This window comes from Mustela nigripes, chromosome 3 (genome assembly GCF_022355385.1).
Source record: "Mustela nigripes isolate SB6536 chromosome 3, MUSNIG.SB6536, whole genome shotgun sequence".
In the NCBI taxonomy this organism is placed as follows: domain Eukaryota; kingdom Metazoa; phylum Chordata; class Mammalia; order Carnivora; family Mustelidae; genus Mustela; species Mustela nigripes.
Window position 1 is genome coordinate 145515204 of NC_081559.1, and position 22555 is coordinate 145537758.

At 35.6% G+C, this 22555-nt stretch overlaps 1 long non-coding RNA gene across 2 annotated transcripts in view; it reads left to right on the plus strand.

Moving 5' to 3' along the window:
• Positions 1–22555, plus strand: part of LOC132013175 (uncharacterized) — a 1013735-nt gene that overhangs the window by 136247 nt on the left and 854933 nt on the right. The window contains exon 3 of one of the 2 annotated variants that reach the window (XR_009402903.1): positions 18744–18815. The exons of the other annotated variant lie outside the window; for it this stretch is intronic. This is a non-coding gene — a long non-coding RNA (uncharacterized LOC132013175). Of the gene's footprint in view, positions 1–18743; positions 18816–22555 lie in introns of those variants that run through there. 2 annotated transcript variants of the gene reach the window in all.

The window sequence follows — 22555 nt, forward strand, 5'->3', positions numbered from 1 at the left end:
AAAATATGGAGAAGTATTTCTCATCAACAGGATCACACAATACCTGTTGGTGTATATTTTGTTCCCCCCTTCCCCTGTTTAACTGGGAAATTTGACTTTTCTCTAGGTTCTCTGTGAACCCACTAGACTTACATAGAAATGAAATGATTTAGGGGAAAGGACTGAAACATTCTGTAACATCTAAGAAACCATGAAGGCACTCTTGCCTAGATTTTGTGTGTGTGTGTGTGTGTGTGTGTGTGTGATGGAATATTATTCAGCCATAAAAAGAAGGAAATCTTGCTGTTTGAAACAAAATGAATGCACCTGGAAGGACATTAATCTAAGTGTAAATATATGAAAAACTCTTAAAACTCAACAGTAAGAAAATAAACAGTTCAATTAAGAAATTGGCCAAAGATGTTAACAGATCCCTTACCAAAGAAGATAGATAGATGGCAAATATGCATATGAAAAGAAACTCCACATTTTATGTCTTCAGGGGTATGTACATTAAAAGGTTAATGATATACCACTCATTTCACACTATTAGAATGAATGACTAAATCTGGAACACTGACAATACTAAATACTGGTAGGGATATGGAGCAATGGAAACTCATTCATTTCTAGTTGTGATACAAAATGGTACATCCACTTTGGAAAACAGTTTTGCGGTTTCTTACAAAACTAAGCATATTCTTACCATACAATCTATTAATCATACTTCTTGGTATTTACCCAAAGGAGTTGAAAGCTTTTCTACACACAGAAACTTGTACACATATGCTTATAGCAGCTTTTTTCATAATTGCCAAAATTTGGAAACAACCAAGATCACATACTGTGGTACATCCAGACAATGGAATATTATTTAGCACTAAAAAGAAATGAGCTACCAAGCCATGAAAAGACATGGAACACCTTAAAATACATATTAAGTGAGAAAAATTAATCTAAAAAGACTACATATACTGTATGATTTCATCTGTATGCTATTCTGGAGAAGGCAAAACTGGAGACAGTAAAAAATACCAGGAGTTATGGAAGAGAGAAAGATAAGCAGGCAGAAAACAGAAGATTTTTAGGGCAGTGAAATTACTGAGTATGGTACTGAAATGGTAGGTATGCATCATCATAAAATTTGTCCAAACTCATAGCAGGTACAACACCAAGAGTGAACCCTAATGTAAACAATGGAGGCTGGGTGACCATGTCAATTTAGGTTCATCAGTTGTGTTTGTTTTTTGTTTGTTTTAGATTTATTTATTTATTTGAGAGAGAGAGAGAGAGAGAGAGAGAGAGTGTGTGTGTGTGTGTGTGTGTGTGTGTGTGCGCGTGTGTGTGTTGGGGAGGAGCAGAGGCAGAGAGAGAGAGAGAGAGAGATAAATCCTCAAGTAGACTTCCATCTGAGTGCAGAGCCTGACTCAAGCTTGATCCCAGGATCCTGAGATCATGACCTGAGCCAAAATCAAGAGGCAGATGCTTAACTGACTGAGCCATCCAGGCATCCCCAGGTTCACAGTTGGAACTAATGTACCACATTCATGGGGGAATGTTTATAATGGGGGTTACTACTCATGTGCAGAGGCTGGGTTGTATAGCAAACCTCTGTACCTTCTGCTCAATTTTGCTATGAACCAAAAACTACTCTAAAAAATAAATTCTACATAATTCTTTGCTAAACTGGGTTATCTAAACTCTAAATATTCAAAGTAGAAATATATCATATTTCTGATAAATAATCAGAGAGGAATTAATGGAGGAGGATGGGAATTTTTGACCCCTGAAGAACGGATACACTTTGGTTGCAGGTCAAAAGGGGAACACTTTTAACAAAGGTGTATAGTATCTGAAGTTCAGAGAACTTATATTGTTCTTAGAGATAGTGACACATCTCAGAACACCAGTCTTATCTTTGGCTTTTTTCTTAAAGTGGCTTTGGAAAGTATATGTCGAGCCTTCAGAGCTGTACCAAGAAAATCCAGGTCAGTACCCTGACCATATAACATTTCTGCTTTTCTCCTTCTGTTCTTTGGACCATTTATGTTTTCCTGATCTTTGGAACAAAATTTTGAAAATGGTAAGAACTGGAAAATTGAATAATACTAGTAATTAGAAGAATTAACTCTGTGTGAACATAATTTGAAATCTCAGGCAGCAATTATGAATCACCTAATTAACGTTGGCTTGAATGTACCTGCGGTGGCCACTAAGTGATAACTCTAGCCTAATCTTTAGGGTTACATATTACAGTAAACAGGAGGAATGATTACCAAACAAGTGAACAATGCATAGAAGATGCAGTGAAAGTTGCTGACATCAAGAATATTAGCATCTAAACAAATACTGTCTGAAAAATGCTGTTCACCAGGGACTAGTATGAATTCTATGCTAAAGAAGAAGGTCCATTGTACTTTCACATTTATGATAATTGTTCTGATGAGATGTTGAGTCATCCACAGTTATTTATATCTCTAAATTGTGGTTTCTTGGTACTTTTGGTAATAACATGTAACTGTGGAATTCTTCACCATTTGGAACCTGTTTGTGCGATGAGTAGTGAAAAACTGTTGTATTATACTCTCTGGACCATGGAGGGGTTTTCTACTGGAATATATTCTAAGAGTAGATTTCTGATTCATGAACAGACAGGGAAGTGAACGATTTAGTTAGAATTGCAGTTTTGGGGTGCCTGGGTGGCTCAGTTGGTTAAGCAGCTCTCTTTAGCTCAGGTCATGATCCTGAGGTCCTGGGATCGAGTCCCACATCAGGTTTCCTGCTCAGTGGGGAGTCTGCTTCTCTCTCTAACCCTCCCACGTCTAGTGCTCTCTCTCTCTCAAAAAAATAAATCTTAAAAAAAAAAATTTTTGCAGTTTTGAATTACGTCAGCTATTATTTTTTTTTTCTCCCTCTTGGGAAAATCTAAAACCCAAAAGAAAGCTAGAATTTAACAACTTCTATCACATAATCATGTCATTCTTCTTTACATAGTTACTAATCCTAAACCATCAGGGTATGGATTATACTTTTTAAAATGGGTTTTCACTTTTAAAGTCACTAATATTTAATTTTAAAAAATTCAATTATTATAACCCTGTCTTCTGTCTAAACAGATGATTTATAAAACCTTTAAAATTATTTTCATTTCTGCCTTTTTTTTTACCATCAAATGGTATACCTAATGTATTTTATCTTATATGTATGAAAATGTTCCCTCCGCCTTTTAAAATATTTTGAACCTGATTTTTTTTTATTAACCCATATTTTACTTTGATTTTTTTCCACCCCTCATGTCTTGGTTGTTGTTCATTTGCTAATATGATTTTTCCTGTTTTCATCACACCCATTGAATGGGTGCTTATGAAATATTTGACTCAACCTCATTGAATTTTTTGTTTTGTTTTGTTTTGCACCCTGAGTATTCTATTGGCTCAAGATAATAAATCATATCTATTTAATGTTTGTGTTATGATAGTATAATACATCTTATTAATTTCCCAATAGTTACTTTGGCATTAAATAGCCTACTTCTTTAGGGTTATTTATTTGTAATATTCATGGATATCATAATAGTGCATGACTTTATAAGCCTGTATAAACGTTTATACTTTTCCAGTGGCACCTGGGCGGCTCAGTTGGTTAAATGTCTGCCTTTGCCTCAGGTCATGATTGAGGGGTCTTGGGATCGAGCCCCTCACTGGGCTCCCTGCTCAGCAGGGAGTGTTCTCTCTCTCCCTCTAGCTCTCACCCTTTCTCACATAAATAAATAAAATCTTAAAAAAAAGTTTACATTTTCCCAAAATACTACCATAAATTCTTTTAGGGCACTGTACAATTAGTTAATGCTGTATATTTTCCAAGAGACAGTAACTTCCTATATATGGAAAACTGAAGAATCAATTCATTTGACTTACATAAATTAGCGGTGGTTTGCAGACTGGCCCTGTACATGCAGGGAGGGGAAAAACCGAAGAAAGAAGTAGATTACTCCATAATGATAGGTAGCAGTTTTAATAAGTAAGAGAATTTACAACCATTACACCTTGGATGGCTGCAAAACACATAGATCTTCACAGCTACCTGTCAGAATCTTAAAAGTTTTATAGAATTCTTCACTGGGTTCAGTCATATACTTAGTGCTCATACGCTTAACATATTTCTTTCTCAAGGTTGTATCCTTGGAGCAGCTTCTGGGAGTGGGGAAGGCCAGAAGATCATACATTCGAAGGACAGGAGTATGTAGGGAGCTTCTAGTTGCCTGGAGCCAACTAGAGGGTCAACTGGTGGTCATGTCCTGATAGCCTCCTTCAACAATTAGTCTTCTTGATGATACTTAAAATGATTGTTCTGCATAGTGCCGGTGTGATAGAAAAAATGATAGTTGTGTCTCTTGTTGTATATGACATAGAATTCTTGTTCTTTGGTTTGTTTTTAGTGTTCATCTGTCTCTTAGATTCACTCATTCGGTCGTTACTCAATAGTGAAAATAGTTTTGTTGTCATTGAGGATAATAGTGTGTGATTGCCATTGTGGTTTTGAAACAGTGTTACAACTATTCTATATCTTTTTGTTTTGTTTTGTTTTAAATTTTAAATTTTTTATTTTTTATAAACATATAATATATTTTTATCCCCAGGGGTACAGGTCTGTGAATCGCCAGGTTTACACACTTCACAGCACTCACCAAAGCACATACCCTCCCCAGTGTCCATACCCCACCCCCCTTCTCCCAACAACTATTATATATCTTTACCATTGTGATTCATTAAGTACCTGCTATCGCTTTGCCATTTCTTTCATTATATGTTAACTTTTGAGTAAGTTTCTGTCATTTTTTTTTTTTTCTCTAGCCATGACTAATCCTGTGAGATTGTTTAGAAGCAATCGTTCTTTCAGAACTGATAGGTTGGCTTTGTTCTGGGCCATCAGTTGGTGACCTTTCTATGCAATAAATGTTTTATTACTCTTGGATGATATTGATGAAGTTTGATTAGAAATCCAGGACCCTGTCAGGTAAAGAAAGGTTTCTGTGGGGCTGAAATAGAGTGTGTTACCCAGGAAGCCCTTAGATAGACATAAACTGTTTAGGGACAGATTAGAGTCACAAAGTATGAGTTAAAATCACGTGTCATATCAAAGTTACAAAAAGATAGGAGTGTCTGTTGGAATGAAAATGTATGGGGACAGTCAGTTTAGTGTCTGAGTGTTCTACAAATTCATATCTATGTCAAATACGAGGCTTTAGAAATTTTAAAACAATTCTCCACAGTATACATGTCAGCAATACTGTGGCCTATGAATAGAAGAAAGAATTATTTCAATAGGTTTGCCTCAGGTTAGTCACCTAACACATAAGTTAGTGATTAAGAAAACATTTTTAACATCTTACCTTTAGGAAGGATTGTGCTAGTTTCCTTTCCTATAGTATTTTTAAGTATGGCCCATGAGCATTAATTCAGAACTAGAAACTTAACTACATAATTTAAAGTTATAGAGGCAATCACTGGGTTAATTCAAATGAATATTAGGTGGAGGGGAGAAAGGGAGAGGAGAGCAGGGTAGCTATCCAAATTCCTCATCTCTCATGGTGAGGAGACAGGGGAAACTCTCAGGCATTTATGAATAAAGAGGGATGTATAAATAGGTTGTCGTGATAGTAATGAATAAAATTTAAAAAATGTCAAAATACTTATGTTGGGAGTATGGGGCTAGAAGGTCAGATCTGGGAAAAAGATCTTATGTTTTTACTCTTAATTTCCATATAGTTTGAAATTGTGTGTGTGTGTGTGTGTGTGTGTGTGTGTGTGTGTGGATCCTGTATCTTTAGAAAAGATATTCTCCTTTGGTATTTTCTCTATTCTGTCTCTATGTTTTATAATCTTATGCAGCTTTACCCAAATCTCCAATAGCGTAAATCTCCCCATCTCTCTATAAGAACAAACCATCTCAAATGACCTCCAGAGAATTTCGCTGGGTTCATGTGCCAGTCTTTTGGGTGCGACCATCTATAGAGTACTTAGGCTGTCATTTTGAGGGTTTCTGGTAGCAAAATAGTTGTTATAGAATATGGTTCCAAAGTTTAGAGCAAAGACATGTATGCAAACATAAAAATAAGGGAAAAGTCAAGAGTTGTTCTTAGATGACATGAATAACTTCCCGAGGTGCTGAGGACCTGTACTTGGGAGGTTCAGCTTAGGGGGTAGGTGGCATTAACATCGTTCATCTAGTGGGCAGTGAGATGAAATTGTGACTCTGCTTCTACCTTATGGAGTGTAGAGTATATGCAGAAAATATATATATTTTAAATATATAAAAGGGCCTATAGTCCATAGACTCTAGGGTAGTATTTTTCCATATATGACCTATAGATGCCCTAAATGAGAATCAACTTCAGTGTTTGGAAATTTCTGAACCCAAAAGTGGACATGCTGCCTCAGAATCTTTTTGAGTCCTAGAAATCTTAACTTTTAATAAGCTCCCCAGGTGGTTCTTTTGCCCACTAAAGTGTGAGAGTCTCTGCATGTAAAACAGAAACAAGCACAAAGTTTGTGCCAGAGAAGTGTATTTCAAGAATGTGGCTCTTAGGTGACCATGGCAATGTATACAGTAAGTGTCTGGGGAGAAGATAGTCAATGCCAAGATTTTTTTTTTAATTGTGTTCATTTTGGTTTTTTAGTTTTATCTCCTCTGATTTTATAGCTTTCTTTCACTTCCTGCTATAGCAATAGTGATGAATGCTGATGAGGCTATAGTTAATCCAACCCCAGGCACTCATTTTCAGGTAATTATTTGAAACCAGAACAGCACTTAACAGCACTGACTTACCTGTTTGGGAGATTAACTAATTAAAAGCTCAATCAAGACAGGCTCCCACCGCCCCCCAAACTAGTTAGGAGGAAGGAATATAAAAAAAAAAAAAAGCACCCAGAATATTTTGCCTTTTAATGTTTTTCTGCCATCATATTATTAAAGAATGGAGTGCAGTTTTTATGTCTCTGTTCTGTTAAACAGGATGACAGATTACAATGAAATGGTGGGGGAGGCATTTGAAAAATGAGTCAAATTTATTCAGCCAGATTTATTTCAGAAGATGCAGTAGAAGAGGGCAATATTTCAGACAAATTATATAGATGATTAAAAGAAAACAAATACAAGTATGGATTTCATTAGCTGGGTGTCTTTTTTTATACTGTCTCAAGCCACTATACTTTGTTGATGTGAATTTCAGTCCAAATTATTATTGTTCTAATAAGACAGATTAATGAGATATACTACAGTATAAGAAATCACTCTATTGATTGCATTAAAAACAAATGTTACTATCTTGTCGTTGATACAAAGAGAGAGGATTTAAGGTTTTTCTTTAGTTGTTTGTTTTGTTTAGTTTTTTTTTTTTTTCTTGAGACAACCATGAAATCAAACTTCAATATATTTTCCAGAGTCGTACACTTGGCCAGGTCAGTATTGAAAATGTGTCTTCCTGAGTGCCCTTGCTGCACTTGGGTGCCCATTTACTTCTGGAGCTGTGTAGTGATATATCAAAACCATCTTTTTAAATGAAAATCCATTTCAAATGACAGTATCCTATCTTTAAAAGTTTCCAGTCATCCAAACGTTCTAAGAAAAGATAAAATACCTGCTATGGGCAGCAGGATTTTGGCTAAATTTTACACATTGTTAATTTATGATGTTCGCTCATATACTCTGGGTAGTTTGGTTGCACTTTTCCTTTTGATATGCACTTTTAAACTGTGCAATGTTGTTCTGCTTTCTTCTCAGAGGTGGCTGTGATATCATTGTGTGTGAAATGATCCTGTTCATGGTTTGATGTCATCTTGTTAAATGGGGGAAGTGATTAAGGGGTTCTTTGAGAAACATGTTGCGATATGACTGTTGCCGTTCATGAATTCAGATTCAGCCCTGTAGATTATTTCCCCTAACCCTGTTTTTCCTTTTGAAATGAAAAGATGAGAGATTTAAAAATTATTCTCAAGCTGTTATGTGCTCTTCAGTGGAATCTGAAATGTAATTGAAATAAATATTCATCCAATCTATAGGATTTGCACACAGACTTTATCACCATTTTGATTTAAATCTTCATTCTCTGCTGCTAGCACTGTCACTTCAGACTAGCTCATTTCCCCCACCCCAACCCCCCACTTTGATAAAGACAACAAAAGATGTAAGTCCTTTTTATATTTTGTCGTAATGTTTAGGCTTAGTAAAAAATCTTGTAATATTCATTCATTCATTCATTTATGTATGCTTGTCTCATGGGATAAGGCAACCATATCGTTTGCTTCAGTTCTTTTCTTTTTCTTGTTTAAATTCTGAAGCTCTTCTTTTTATTTCTAAATTCATTTTCTTTAGTACATCCAGTTTTCTCCAGCACTCCCCTGAACAGCTGTGGGTGCGGATGGGTGATGTATTGAGATAGTGCTTTCCTAGACTGTGCATCCCCTTGAGTGGCTTTATAGAACATGGGAAAGTACAGCACAACTGTGGCAGATGGACTTTCAAACAGCATTCACTGGGATTTTACCCTTCCATATCAAGAAACATGAGCCGTATACCCTACTTAGTATTCTGACATTTCACAATTGATATCCTCATGTATTTTCCCTTTCACTTGATAGGCAGGGATGGGAATTGAGGTGCCCTTTTCAAACAAAACATGCTCTCTCTCTCTCTCTTTTTTTTTTTTTTTTTTTTTTTTTTTTTAGCATCGATGAATGTTGACTATAAGAAATCTATCTGGCTGAATTCTACTTATTTTTTAAATTCCTATGTCGTATACCTGATGCTGTGCCTACCAAAGGTTGGGGTAGTTCTTTTAGAGTTTGTTATCAGTTTTGCTCAGTGATTGCTATATTCCAATGTATATTTAGTTAGGAAATTGTTAAGTGTCTTTTATGCCATCTTGTATTTCTTTTTCCCTCTGCTAGTTTGAGTACTTGTATTTTATTGATTTAAAAATATCACAGATATTGGTGCTAAAAAGACTCTTGAACAGTTTGATATCAAGTATAGTGTTTAAAAAATCTTGACAGTGAAAAACATCATCTAGTTTAATGTAGGTCCTGTGTTTTGAACTTATTTTTACTTTGAACTCTGGAACAATTAGATGACCAAGCAACTTTTCCCAATGGGGAAAAAAATTGGTTTTGCCAAAGAGATAGAGAATTGCATGTTATGTCTTAAGCTTCTTTATAAAAGGCAGTTTCAAATATCAAGAACTTTCAGCAGAAATATCACATGCTTGTTCTCAGTCCTGCAGTAAATTTGGTTATGGAAAATTTAATACAGTCTGTGTGGAGAGTCTGGAGATAAGTAAGTATGTTGTTTCCTCTTGGGTAACTCCAAATTGTTTTCTTTAAACTTGTGATTTAGCAGGTAATCCTCTAGGTGAACCCTGACAATCTGGTTATACTGTAATACCAGGCCCTCCTGAAAGTAGCAGGTGATTGGCTATCTGCCTCACTGCTTCCAGCTCTGCGCCTAGGGGAAGGAGACGTGTTGATGATAAATTTTAGTGTGGGGTTTATTTAGATTGAAAAGTATCCATGAATAGTCATAAGAGAAGTTTTGAAGGGGTTTAGGACCCATTAGTGAGCGGCAGTTTTTGAAAATTTCATTCGTAGAGATATAACCCCTGGTACCACCTTTCCTGCTTATTTGAAGAGGGGGAATGGTTATGAAAAAGATTAACCTATACAAACAGAAAAAAATTGTCTTCTGAGAAGTAGAAAGGAATCTGTCATGGGTAGAGATTCAAAAGCAGTGACCCTGACTATTTTGTAATAGGAGAAAGTAGATTTTGTAGTAGGAGAAAGTAGATTTTGTTAGAAGTGAGTGGGCACAGCAGGGACAAGTTATTATTTATGAAACTAGCTAACAGTTTTAAGGCCACAATTATACACAGATACTGGGCCAACTGCTTCTTTTTGTAAAATCACCTTTTATCCTTATAACCCTATAAAGTAGAAAATATTATTTCTCCTGTTACACAGGTGAGAGAATTGAGATTCAAGGATAATTATGGAAGACAGAATAATGGCTTACCCAAATATGTCTACATCCTAATCCCTGGAACCTGTGAATGTTTTATCTTACTAGGCAAATGAGATTTTTCAGATGTGACAAAGGTTAAAGACCTCGGGGTACATGGCAGTTATCCTGGCTTATTTGGGTGGCTCTGTCCTCATCACATAAGTCCTTAAAAGAAGGAGCACCTTTCCTGGCTGTGGTTAAAGATACAGATGTGATGACAGAAGACGGATCAGGGAGATGTGAAATTATGACTTTGAAGATGAAGAAGGGATCAGTGAGCTGAGAAATGTAGGCACCCTTAGGAAATTAGAAAATACAAGGAAACAGATTCTCTCCTAAAGCATTCACCAAGTTTTTTAGTCTGCTTAGGTTGCTATAAAAAAATACTTATAAATGACAGAAATGTATTTCTCATGGTTTTGAAGGCTGAAAGTCTAAATTCAGGTTACCAGAATAGTTGAGTGAAGTCCACTGACTTCTTTTATAAACTCATATGGCAGAAGGGCCTAGAGAGCTCTGTGGGGATTCTTTTATAAGAGCACTAGTCCTATTCAGGGGGTTCTACCCTCATGACTGAAGCACCTCTGAGAAACTCCACCTCCAAATTGCATCACATTAGGATTTCAACATATGAATTTGGGAGAGCACAAGCATTCAGATTAGAAGACTGTAATACTATTTATACCCATAGAATTGTCTGAGAGAGCCTCAGGATCCCTAGCAGGACTGACAGATGGCATTTCTCTCCCAAAGTCAGTCAGTAAAGATTAGAGGAGGTGACTGCTACTTCAAATGTGAAGACAGCAGCTCAAGACTTCAAGGAACATGAAAAAGCAAGGAAGTGACACTGCAAAAAGATCACAAAAATTTCTCAGTAACTAATCCCAAAGACATAAATATCTACAATTTATCTGATAAAGAAGTAAAAATAGCTGTTTAAGGAAACTCAGTATAGTAACAAAACAAAACAAAAACAAAACCATACAGACAATTAAAATTAGGGAAACAATAGATGAATAAAATGAGAAGTTTAACAGAGAGATAGAAATAATAAAAAGAACCAAACAGAAATCCTGGAGTCGAAGACTATAATAGAATGAAATGAAAAATTTGATGGAGGGCATTAGGAACAGAATGGATCAAACATAAAAAGAATCTATAAAGTAGAAGACCTTTGAAATTATCCAGTTATAGGAGAACAAAGGGAAAAGAATGAAAAAGAGTGAAGATGTGAACTATGGATACCATTAAGAGAAGCAATTTGTGAATTATTGGAGTCTTAAGAAAAGAGAGAGAGAGAAGGGGACAAAAAACTTATTTTAAAGAAATAATGGCTGAGAATTTCCCAAACTGGGGCTAGATGTGGACCTTGGAGTTCATGAGGCTTACTTGTCCTCAAACTCAACCTACAGAGATCTTCTCCAAGCCACATTACAATAAAACCACCAAAAATCAAAGACAAAGAAAAAGGAATGAAAGAAAGTTATCACTTACATGGGAATCCCTGTAAGGCTATCAGTTGGTTTCTCAGTGGAAATCTTATTGGCCAGGACAGAGTAGGATAATATGAAGTGCTGAAAGAAAAAAACTGCCAACAAAGAATACTTTACCTGGTAAAGTTGTCCTTCAGAAATGAAGGAGAGATAAAGATTTTCTCAGACAAACAAAAGCTGAGGGAGTTTATTACCACTAGACCTGTCTTATAAGAAATGCTAAAAGGAATTCTTCTTGTTGAAAGGTAAGGATGCTAATTAGTAACATGAAGGCAAAATATACAACATACTGGCAAAGGTAAGTATATATTCAAATTCAGAATACTCTACTTCTGTAATATAGTGATATTAACCATGTAACTCTAGTAAAAAGGTTAAATTATTAAAAGTAACAAGTGCTACAATGTTTTTTACAATATTAAAAATAACTATAGCTACAATTTTTTTTTTTTTAAGATTTATATATTTGGGGCACTTGGGTGGCTCAGTGGGTTGGGGCCTCTGCCTTTGGCTTGGATCATGATCTCAGGGTCCTGGGATCAAGTCCCGAATCAGGCTCTCTGCTCAGCAGGGAGCCTGCTTCCTCCTCTCTCTCACTGCCTGCCTCTCTGCCTACTTGTGATCTCTGTCTGTCAAATAAATAAATAAAATCTTTTAAAAAAAGATTTATTTATTAGAGAGGGAGAGAGTGCATGTGCAAGCAGGGGGAAGGACAGAGGGAGAGGGAGAGAATCTCAAACAGACTGAGCATGGAGCCTGATGCAGGGCTCAATCTCATGACCCTGAGATCATGACCTGAGCCAAAATAAGAGTCGGAAGCTTAACCTACTAAGCCACCCAGGCACCCATACAATAATTTGTTAAAGCACACCAATACACAAGAGGTAGATTGTGATGTCAGAAACATAAAAGGGATGAAGAGTAGCAGAGTAGAGTTTTTGTGTGTGATTAAAATTGTTATCAGCATAAAATAGACTGCTTTATCAAATAGTATGTTTTATTTAAGCATCATGATAATGACAAAGCAAAATCTACAGTAGATACACAAATGATGAAGAGGATCAAAGCACACCGCTATGGAAAATTATCAATTCACAATGTAGGACAGCAAGAGAAGGAGAAAGGTACAAGGAAACTACAAAACTTCTAAAAATCAAAGTGGCATTCGTAAGTCCTCATCTATCAATAATTATTTTATGTGAGAATGGATTAAATTATCCAATCAAAAGTCATTGGTGAGTGCTGTGAATTGTGTAAACCTGGTGATTCACAGACCTGTACCCCGGGGGATAAAAATATATGTTTATAAAAAATAAAAAATAAAAAAAAATGCTAAAAAAAAAAGTCATTGAGTAAGACAATTGAGGAAGAAGGTGCTAAAACCAACACAAATCCATCTATAGTTAAGAAACTCAAGATTAAAAAGTACTACTTAAAGGAAAATCTCCCTGTGGGCACACAGGTTCCTGTTAAAATTGGGGCATAGGAATAAGACAGATAAGAAAGAAATATTTCATTTCACCATATCTGTCCAGTGAAAATAATAATTATTTATTTGTTCACAGGGAATTCCATAACCTCTCAAAGCCTAGAAGAGATGAGGATTATATTTGAAGTTGTCTCTTAAAAATAAAGGGATTAGAATAATGGCCATTAGTTGAAAATCCCAAGCTGTCTCATACCCTACAGGTCCAGACCCCATTCTCACTGATCCTGAGGTCATAATCATTCCAGGAGCCAAGAGAGGAATTAAATGTCCCACCTTGTCTTACCCCACTCACTTTCTAAATTGCTACTGTTCAAAGTGACAGGAGTTTGACAAACCATAAGTGACTCTTAATCTCACAAAACAAACTGAGGGTTGCTGGGGGGAGGGGGTTTGGGAGAAGGGGGTGGTATTATGGACATTGGGGAGGGTATGTGTTTTGGTGAGTGCTGTGAAGTGTGTAAACCTGGTGATTCACAGACCTGTACCCCAGGAGTTTAGTGATATTAAAGGAAGACAAACAGGGAACCTCAATGACTGATGGACTAAAATAAGAAACATCCCCAGAGGTCAGAAACTCTGTCCCCTCATTTCAACATCAAGGAAATCAGTCCAGAGAAGTCACAGGATTGCCAGTGGTTCCAAGTGTGGCCTTATCTTCATTAAGTTCCCTGATGTGTGGGCGCCTGGGTGGCTCAGTGGGTTAAAGACTCTGCCTTCGGCTCAGGTCGTGATCCCAGGGTCCTGGTATCAAGCCCCGAATCATCGGGCTCTCTGCTCAGCAGGGAGTCTGCTTCCTCCTCTACCTCTGCCTGCCTCTCCACCTACTTGTGATCTCTGTCTGTCAAATAAATAAATAAAATATTTAAAGAAAAAAAAAATAAAGAAACACATAGGGTCAACATAATGGAAGGAAAAAAATATTCCCTGCAAGTGGTAACCAGAAGAGAGTAGGGGTAATTATACTTATATCAGACAAAATAGATTTTAGCAGGAAGACTGTAAGTAAGAGTAAACAAGGTCACTTTATGATAATAAATGAGCCAAATTATCAAGTGGCTGTAATAATTGTAAATATATACACCCAACATTGAATCACCTAAACATATTAGCCAAATACTAACAGATCTGATGGGAGAAATAGAAAAAAAATACAGTGATACTAAGGAACTCCAATACCTTACCTTCAATAATGGATAGATCATTCAGAGAGAAAATCATTACAGAAATGTTGAACATGAACTTCATTTTAGATCAAATGGACCAAACAGATATATGGAGAACACTCTTTCCCATAGCATCAGAATACACATTCCTCTAAAGCATGGACGGCTTCCAGAATGAGGTCATATGTTAGATCACAAAACAAGTATTATCATTTAAAAAGCTTGAATTTATACCAAGTATTTTTTCCAACCACAGAGATATAAAACCAGAAATGAATACTAGAGAGAAAACTAAAATTCACAAATAATATGGAGATTAAACAACACACTCTTCAAAAACCAGTGAGTCAAAGTTGAAATAAATAATATATTGAAACAAAAATGGAAAAACAATAATACCTAAACCTATGGGATGCAACAGAAGTAATTCTAAGAGGGAAGTTCATGGGGTGAATAGAAGTATCTCAAATAAACAACTTAGAGAGGAAACACGACACAAGGTTAAAATCATGAGTCAGATCAGTCAGGGCATTTATAAACTATGCTTATGAGTCTGGGTTTTGTTCTAGCAACTATACAAAGCCATAAAAGAGTTTGTAAAACAAGGGGATGACCTGACTTGATTTATGCCTTAGGAAAATTTGATTTGCAGGGAATGAATTTTAGGGAACAAAAGTCAATGCAGGGGGTTGAAGAGGTTTATACTCCAGACACAGTAAAGATACCCACTGTTCTTCTTCAGTGTTGCACAAGTTTAGTGAATGTCTCCTCCTGAAAGAGATTATACATGATTATTGTCTCTAGAAAAAGGCAGAGGGGTTGCATTACATTGTGTTATATTTTAGTCCTGATTGCAGTTGCTAAAATATGCACTCCTTCAATGACTGGACATAACAAAGATTTCTGTCAGTCTTGACATCATACTAAAACTTACCTTCTCTGCATAAATATTTGTCTATTTCCCCCCCAAATTTGGTAGGTGTGATTTGGGGGGGGGCAAGTATTAATCTAATCTGGGAGTTGGAAAGTTCATGAAGAAATAACTTTTTTTTTTTAAGATTTTATTTATTTGAAAGAGAAAGAATTCAAGCGGGGGCTGGGGAGTTGTGGGGCGGGACAAAGCAAGAGGGAGAAGCAGGGAGTCCGTTGTGGGTCTCAGTCCCAGGACCCTCAGATTGTGACCTGAGGCAAAGGCAAGCGCTTAATGGACTGAGCCACCCAGCTGCCCTAGAAATAATTTCTTTAATATCACAGTTTACATATGAATATTTTAAATATCGCCTCTAACTCTTAGTATAATTTATAAAATTCAGGATAAATAGCCAAGTGTACTAGTTACAAAATCATGCTGGTATGGATCTAATATCTGTACATATTCCTATTATCTCAGAGGATGAACTCACCTTTATGTAAGAAGTTCTATTTTGCTCTTAAGACATTACGGGGAATTTAAAAGACGCCAGAAATGGAAGAGAATGCAACTTCTAATTTCATTTTGAATTAAAAAACCATCACTAGTGCAAAACTCGACTATAATGACAAGCTAAAGTTTTATATAAATGAAAAAAATCCTTTAAGAAATTCAAAAGCTAATCATCTTACAACAATAAACACTTATCCGCATTGTTTATACGTAGTATTCAGCTTGTTAAAGAGACTTTAAGAGTCTGCATTAGTGTGTAGAGTTAGTGCCATGTTGGTGAATTAGAGCTGCTAACTACTTGAATTGTCAACTGTGCATTTTGGTAGATTTTTGCCTTGCATGCTAATGTGGTCTTTTAAGAATCATTTTGATGAATTCATTGTTACATTGGATACACTCTGGTTTTTCCAATCAGTCGTGTCCACTTCATCACTGTCAGTGTACTAACCATAACATTAAATATGACCAGAGGTAAACATTATTGAAAGCTGTGCCTGTTACTGAGGTTTTACAGTAGCGTAATTTTGTTTTTATTTCCTTTGATTTTATGCTGATATGAGTTTCAGCAGTATTTGCCTGCAGCCTCTTTCAACTTTTCCTTTTAATTAAAAAGCCTAATTGGGAGTAATAAAAACTTCCAATTAAGCCTTTTAAATAAAAACTGAAAGCTGAAAGTGGCTATGGTTGCAGATAGAGGCCAGCACTGACATTCTCATTATGGCAGGATTCTATGACCGCAGAACGATTTGTGGTTTCCAGGTTTCACTTAACACCCATGACTTAGAAGTGGAACTTTTGCGGGATACCCCAGCAGGTAATTATACAGTTAAACATCCATGTTTTTTGAGGGGGGTTTTGTTTTTGAGGCAAGAAGGGGACTGAAGGAGCTTAAATCAGTCGTCATCACGGAGGATTCCTTAGATTAACGTTTCAGTAATATTGCACTCTTAACAATAAAAATATTTTGGTATTGGGTATTTGGATTTTGGTATTTGAACAAGAAGATATAGTATTCAAGCTTAGTTGTCACTTTCATTTAGGTGTAAAATCATGCAAAAGCTTTCACTTGCTTTGTTTTCTTTCATTTCCTGTGCTAGAGAAATGTGCTTAGAAAAAGCCTGCGTTGAACCCTAGGATTACACAGTCTATAATTGGGGAGATCGGTGCATAATTTGCTGATCTTTGTATACTGTTTGAGTAATAAAAGGCGAAAACAGACTTTTCATACAATTTGAAACGTGTAAATATGTGGCTTTCTGGGATTTTCCTCTAAATACAAATTTCGTTAATTTAATTCCTCTTAGCCAGTAGTATCATATGTCTGGGAACAGGAAGGAAGGGTATTATGAGAATTAGGAAGGATCCTTTTAGCTTTGTTTATGACTGGCTTTTAGTTGATTTCATATACTTTGAAAAAGTTAAGGAAACGTACTAGGGCTGATCTGACTCAGTTAAGCAAAATATTATTTTATTTTTTTAAATTAAATTTAATGTTTTTATTTTTTATAAACATATAATGAATGTATTTTTATCCCCAGGGGTACAGGTCTGTGAATCACCAGGTTTACACACTTCACAGCACTCACCCTAGCAGATACCCTTCCCAATGTCCATAATCCCACCCCCCTTCTCCCAATACCCCTCCTCCCAGCAACCCTCAGTTTGTTTTGTAAGATTAAGAGTCACTTATGGTTTGTCTCCCTCCCAATCCCATCTTGTTTCATTTATTCTTCTCCTACCCCCTTAACCTGCCATGTTGTGTCTCCACTTCCTCATATCAGGGAGATCATATGATAGTTGTCTTTCTCTGATTGACTTATTTCACTAAGCATGATACCCTCTAGTTCCATCCACATTGTAACAAATGGCAAGATTTCATTTCTTTTGATAGTATTCCATTGTATATATATACACCACATCTTCTTTATCCATTCATCTGTGGATGGACATCTAGGTTCTTTCCATACTTTGCCTATTGTAGACATTGCTGCTATAAACATTCAGTTGCATGTGCCCCTTCGGATCACTACGTTTGTGTCTTTGGGGTAAATACCCAGTAGTGCAATTGCTGGGTCATAGGGTAGTTCTATTTTCAACATTTTGAGGAACCTCCATGCTGTTTTCCAGAGTGGTTGCACCAGCTTGCATTCCCACCAACAGTGTAGGAGGGTTCCCCTTTCTCCACATCCTTGCCAGTATCTGTCATTTTCTGACTTGTTAATTTTAGCCATTCTGACTGGTGTGAGATGATATCTCATTGTGGTTTTGATTTGTATTTCCCTGATGCCCAGTGATATGGAGCACTTTTTCATGTGTCTGTTGGCCATCTGGATGTCTTTTTTGCAGAAATGTCTGTTTATGTCTTCTGCCCATTTCTTTTTTTTTTTTTTTTTTTTTTTTGGTTTTCAATTTTCATTTTTTATTTTTTTATAAACATGTATTTTTATCCCCAGGGGTACAGGTCTGTGAATCGCCAGGTTTACACACTTCACAGCACTCACCAAAGCACATACCCTCCCCAATGTCCATAACCCCACACCCCCTTCTCCCAACCCCCCTCCCCCCAGCAACCCTCAGTTTGTTTTGTAAGATTAAGAGTCACTCATGGTTTGTCTCCCTCCCAATCCCATCTTGTTTCATTGATTCATCTCCTACCCACTTAAGCCTCCATGTTGCATCACCACTTCCTCATATCAGGGAGATCATATGATAGTTGTCTTTCTCTGCTTGACTTATTTCGCTAAGCATGATACGCTCTAGTTCCATCCATGTTGTCGCAAATGGCAAGATTTCATTTCTTTTGATGGCTGCATAGTATTCCATTGTGTATATATACCACATCTTCTTGATCCATTCATCTGTCGATGAACATCTAGGTTCTTTCCATAGTTTGGCTATTGTGTCTTCTGCCCATTTCTTGATTGGATTATTTGCTTTTTGGGTGTTGAGTTTGCTAAGTTCTTTATAGATTTTGGACACTAGCCCTTTATCTGATATGTCGTTTGCAAATATCTTTCCCATTCTGTCAGTTGTCTTTTGGTTTTGTTAACTATTTCCTTTGCGGTGCAAAAGCTTTTGATCTTGATAAAATCCCAATAGTTCATTTTTGCCCTTGCTTCCCTTGCCTTTGGCAATGTTCCTAGGAAGATGTTGCTGTGGCTGAGGTGGAAGAGGTTGCTGCCTATGTTCTCCTCAAGGATTTTGATGGATTCCTTTCTCACATTGAGGTCCTTCATCCATTTTGAGTCTATTTTCATGTGTGGTGTAAGGAAATGGTCCAATTGCAAAATATTATTTTAAAACAAAGTTTTATCTTTTCCTATCTATGGTCACCATTTATATCTATTTTTAACATTCAACCTTATTGTTTGTTTTAATACAAATACTACCCGTTGCTTACTGAAGATTTGAAATGTATTTAAAGATCAAAATCAGATATAATCTTATCTCAAACTGCATTTAACATGTTTGGTGTATCTCTGTCCAGTTTCTTTTAATGCACTATTCCTAAACACACAAATGCAAATGGGGAAAAATAATAAAATTGAGATCATATTATTATTCCTTTTTATTTGACATTATATCTAAGCATTTTTGTATTTCAAAGATATATATATTCATCCTAATTTATTTGAACTGTCTTCAGTTTTTGGGATTGAGGGGCTGAATATCATTAACACATCGAGTGTTGGTTTTCGAGTCATGCTATGTGGATTTATTTCTTGGTTTGAAAAATCTACTAGCTATGTGATCCTGAGCAATTTCCTATCCTGAGTTTTTATTTCCTGCTGCATAAAATGCAGAAAAGCATAATATGCCCCCTGGGATAGAGGTGAAGATTATGTGGGTTATATATGTTAAGAGTGCCGAGGCACATCGTAAACAGTATGTAAATATTAACTTAATTCCAATTACTTTCCATTTTCAATAATCTGTGAATTTCATGTCATCTAATAATATTTCTACTTGGTTAAGATTTGGCAAAATTAACTCATTCCCTGTTATTTTTAGTCCCATTAGATGCTTGTTGATTTCTTATTTAGATCTGTGGTTATCCTCAGTAAAGTTCGGGAGCTTACTTTCTATGGGGCCACATTTTTATTATTAGGATTATTTGTAGATGTTTTACATAGTTTTTGGTAATGTCTTTATATGTTTTGGTAGTTTCATTATAAATGCAATCTTTTTTCTTCATTCCATTTTTCAGTTGCTTCTTATTTGTATAACAGACAGTTTTTAGATATCCATCTAAAATTGGGAAAAAGTGGGTTGAAGCCTCTGCCTTTGGCTTAGGTCATGGTCCCAGGGTCCTGGGATCAAGCCCCACAACGGGCTCTCTGCTCAGCAGGGAGCCTGCTTCCCTTCCTCTCTCTCTGCCTGCCTCTCTGCCTACTTGTGATCTCTCTCTGTCAAATAAATAAATAAAAATCTTTAAAAATAAATAAATATAGGTCTGTTTTATGTTTGTGTCCTTTTTCTCGGTTTGTTCATTTGTTTTGTTTTTTTTTTTAGATTCCACATATGAATGAAATCAGACATGGATGGACCTAGAGGGGGTTATGCTAAGTGAGTGGATTACTTGATGGAAAGAAAAAAAAGAGAAGGGAGAGCAAGCAAAAAGAAAAGGGAAAAGTAAACTTGCAGATTATGATCACATCTGCATATAATTATACATGCCTATTTCTGTTTTAAGTATTTGTTAATGAAAATCTTACTGAAGTGTTTAAATATATATAAAAAAGAAATCATATGGTATTTGTCTTTCTCTGTGTGACTTGTTTCACTTAGCATTATACTCTCTTGGTCTATCCATGCTGTTTCACATGGCAAGATCTCATTCTTTTTTATGGCTGAGTAATACTCATTTGTGTGTGTGAGTGTGTGTTTGTGTGTAGTATACCACATCATCTTTATCCATTCATGTATTGATGGACACTTGGGTTGCTTTTATACTTTATTTTTTTTTTCAGATAATTATCTATTTTACGAATTTCTTTTCAAATACGTTAACATACAGATTTGCATTTTATCTACTGGTAATTTAAACAAGCAGGCCTTTTACTTGTCAGACCATCTTTTCCATATTTACTTACCTATTACTCAATATTTTATTCTTGATTAGATTTTCTAGATATTTATTAATAAAATAATATTTTATTTTTCAAAGAAAATATAAGCTCTTGGGTTTATTTTATTTTCACTTTGTTTCAAATTTACTTTTACTCTTATTTTTAAAATTTAATTATTTTTATGATTTCTTCAGGTCAATAATTAGCTTATATATTTATTATAAATTTGTCTCTGAGTATATCTTTGCTTATATTTAGTGCATTGTCATACAGTTTTCTTTTTTACTCATTTTTTATATGTTCTTAGATTTTACAAAATTGGTTTTTTTGACCCTAACACTGTATTATATAAATTGTTTTATAATTTTCTCCTCCTTTCTTCTCTTGGCTATTAGCTGTTGTGACATTGTCCTTTATCTGTGAGTCTCCTTATTATATCTGCTTTAGACTGCTCCTAAAAGGAATATACTCTCCTCAATAGATGTTGCTTAAGGGTACAAACTTGCAACTAGTAGATAAATAAGTATTAAAGATCTAATGTACAGCATAGTGACTATGATCAACAATGCTATTTTGTAAACTTCAAAGAAGCTAGGTTTCTGAGAGACTAGATCTTAATTGTTCTCACCACAAAAAAATTGTAACTATGTGATATGATAGGGCTGCTAGATTTAGCAAAGGTGGTAATCATATTATCATAGTACATATATGTATGAAATTAATACCCTGTATACCTCATATGTATACAGTATTGGCAATATGTCAGTTATTTCTCAATTTATAAAATCCCAAATATTTATTTCCCTACTGACTCTCCATTTTAGGTAGTGTGATGTCAAAGTGCTTACAAGAGATATTGGAGCCTCTTTAATTTAACCTGAACCTTCATCTGCAATCATTATCCACTATTTTGTCACCATAACCTGCTGAAAATCCTCTCAGCCACTTACCAACGTATGACTACATTTCTTTGGTTACTTATACTTTTTCTTACTTAGCTTCTCTGGCCATATCCTTTATTATGTGCAGCACTCTCTGTGTAACTTCTTTAGTTCCACTGAAAAAATTCAGCAGTCTTTCCTGGGAGCTTTCAGAGGGTTTTAAAGTCATTTCCATGCAGAACTCACCATATTCTATAGATGTTATTTGCCTCATGCTTGTCTCCAGAGTGACTGTTGATAAGCACAAGGAGCAAGTCTTTCTGACTTTTATATCTCAGTTATATTTAATCGTTAAAATACTTCTGTGAATTAGATGTTACCTATCTCTGAAGATGAAGAAATTGAAATTCTGAGAAGTTTAATATTTCCAAAGTTACAGAACTGTTCAATACCATAGATAGGATAATAATCCAACTTTATATCAACCGCAGTAATGTTTCACATCCTTTGACAAAAATATCTCCTTGTGGTTGAAGAAATGTGTGGATGGCAGCATCTGTAGGTTTTGCCCGAAATAGCACAGTATAAGCGTAAATTGATTTGAAGCACTGTCTTTCATAGTAAGTCTCACAAGTTTAGTTCTACTTTAAAACTATTTATATATGTTTCAATATAAAGCAATATTCTATTACTCTCCATTAAGAAAAATTTTATCTTTTACCTGCATTTGTTAGTTCACTGTAGGTGCTATTCTATGATGAGTTATCACATTATGATTGTTAGGCTGAATTATAAAGAGATGAAACTACATTTTAAATTCACCACTAACGTGATTTTTTTTATGTTAATCCAGACTCCTATAAAAGTACAGATACAAATAATAGGTTTGCGCTTTCTGTCACTGAAAAATCTACAACTACTCTAAAAAGTTGGTATGATACAAAGTTTTAAAGCAATTCTTGGTAGAAATTTCTGTATGTTTATCATCTTATTGAGATATTATAA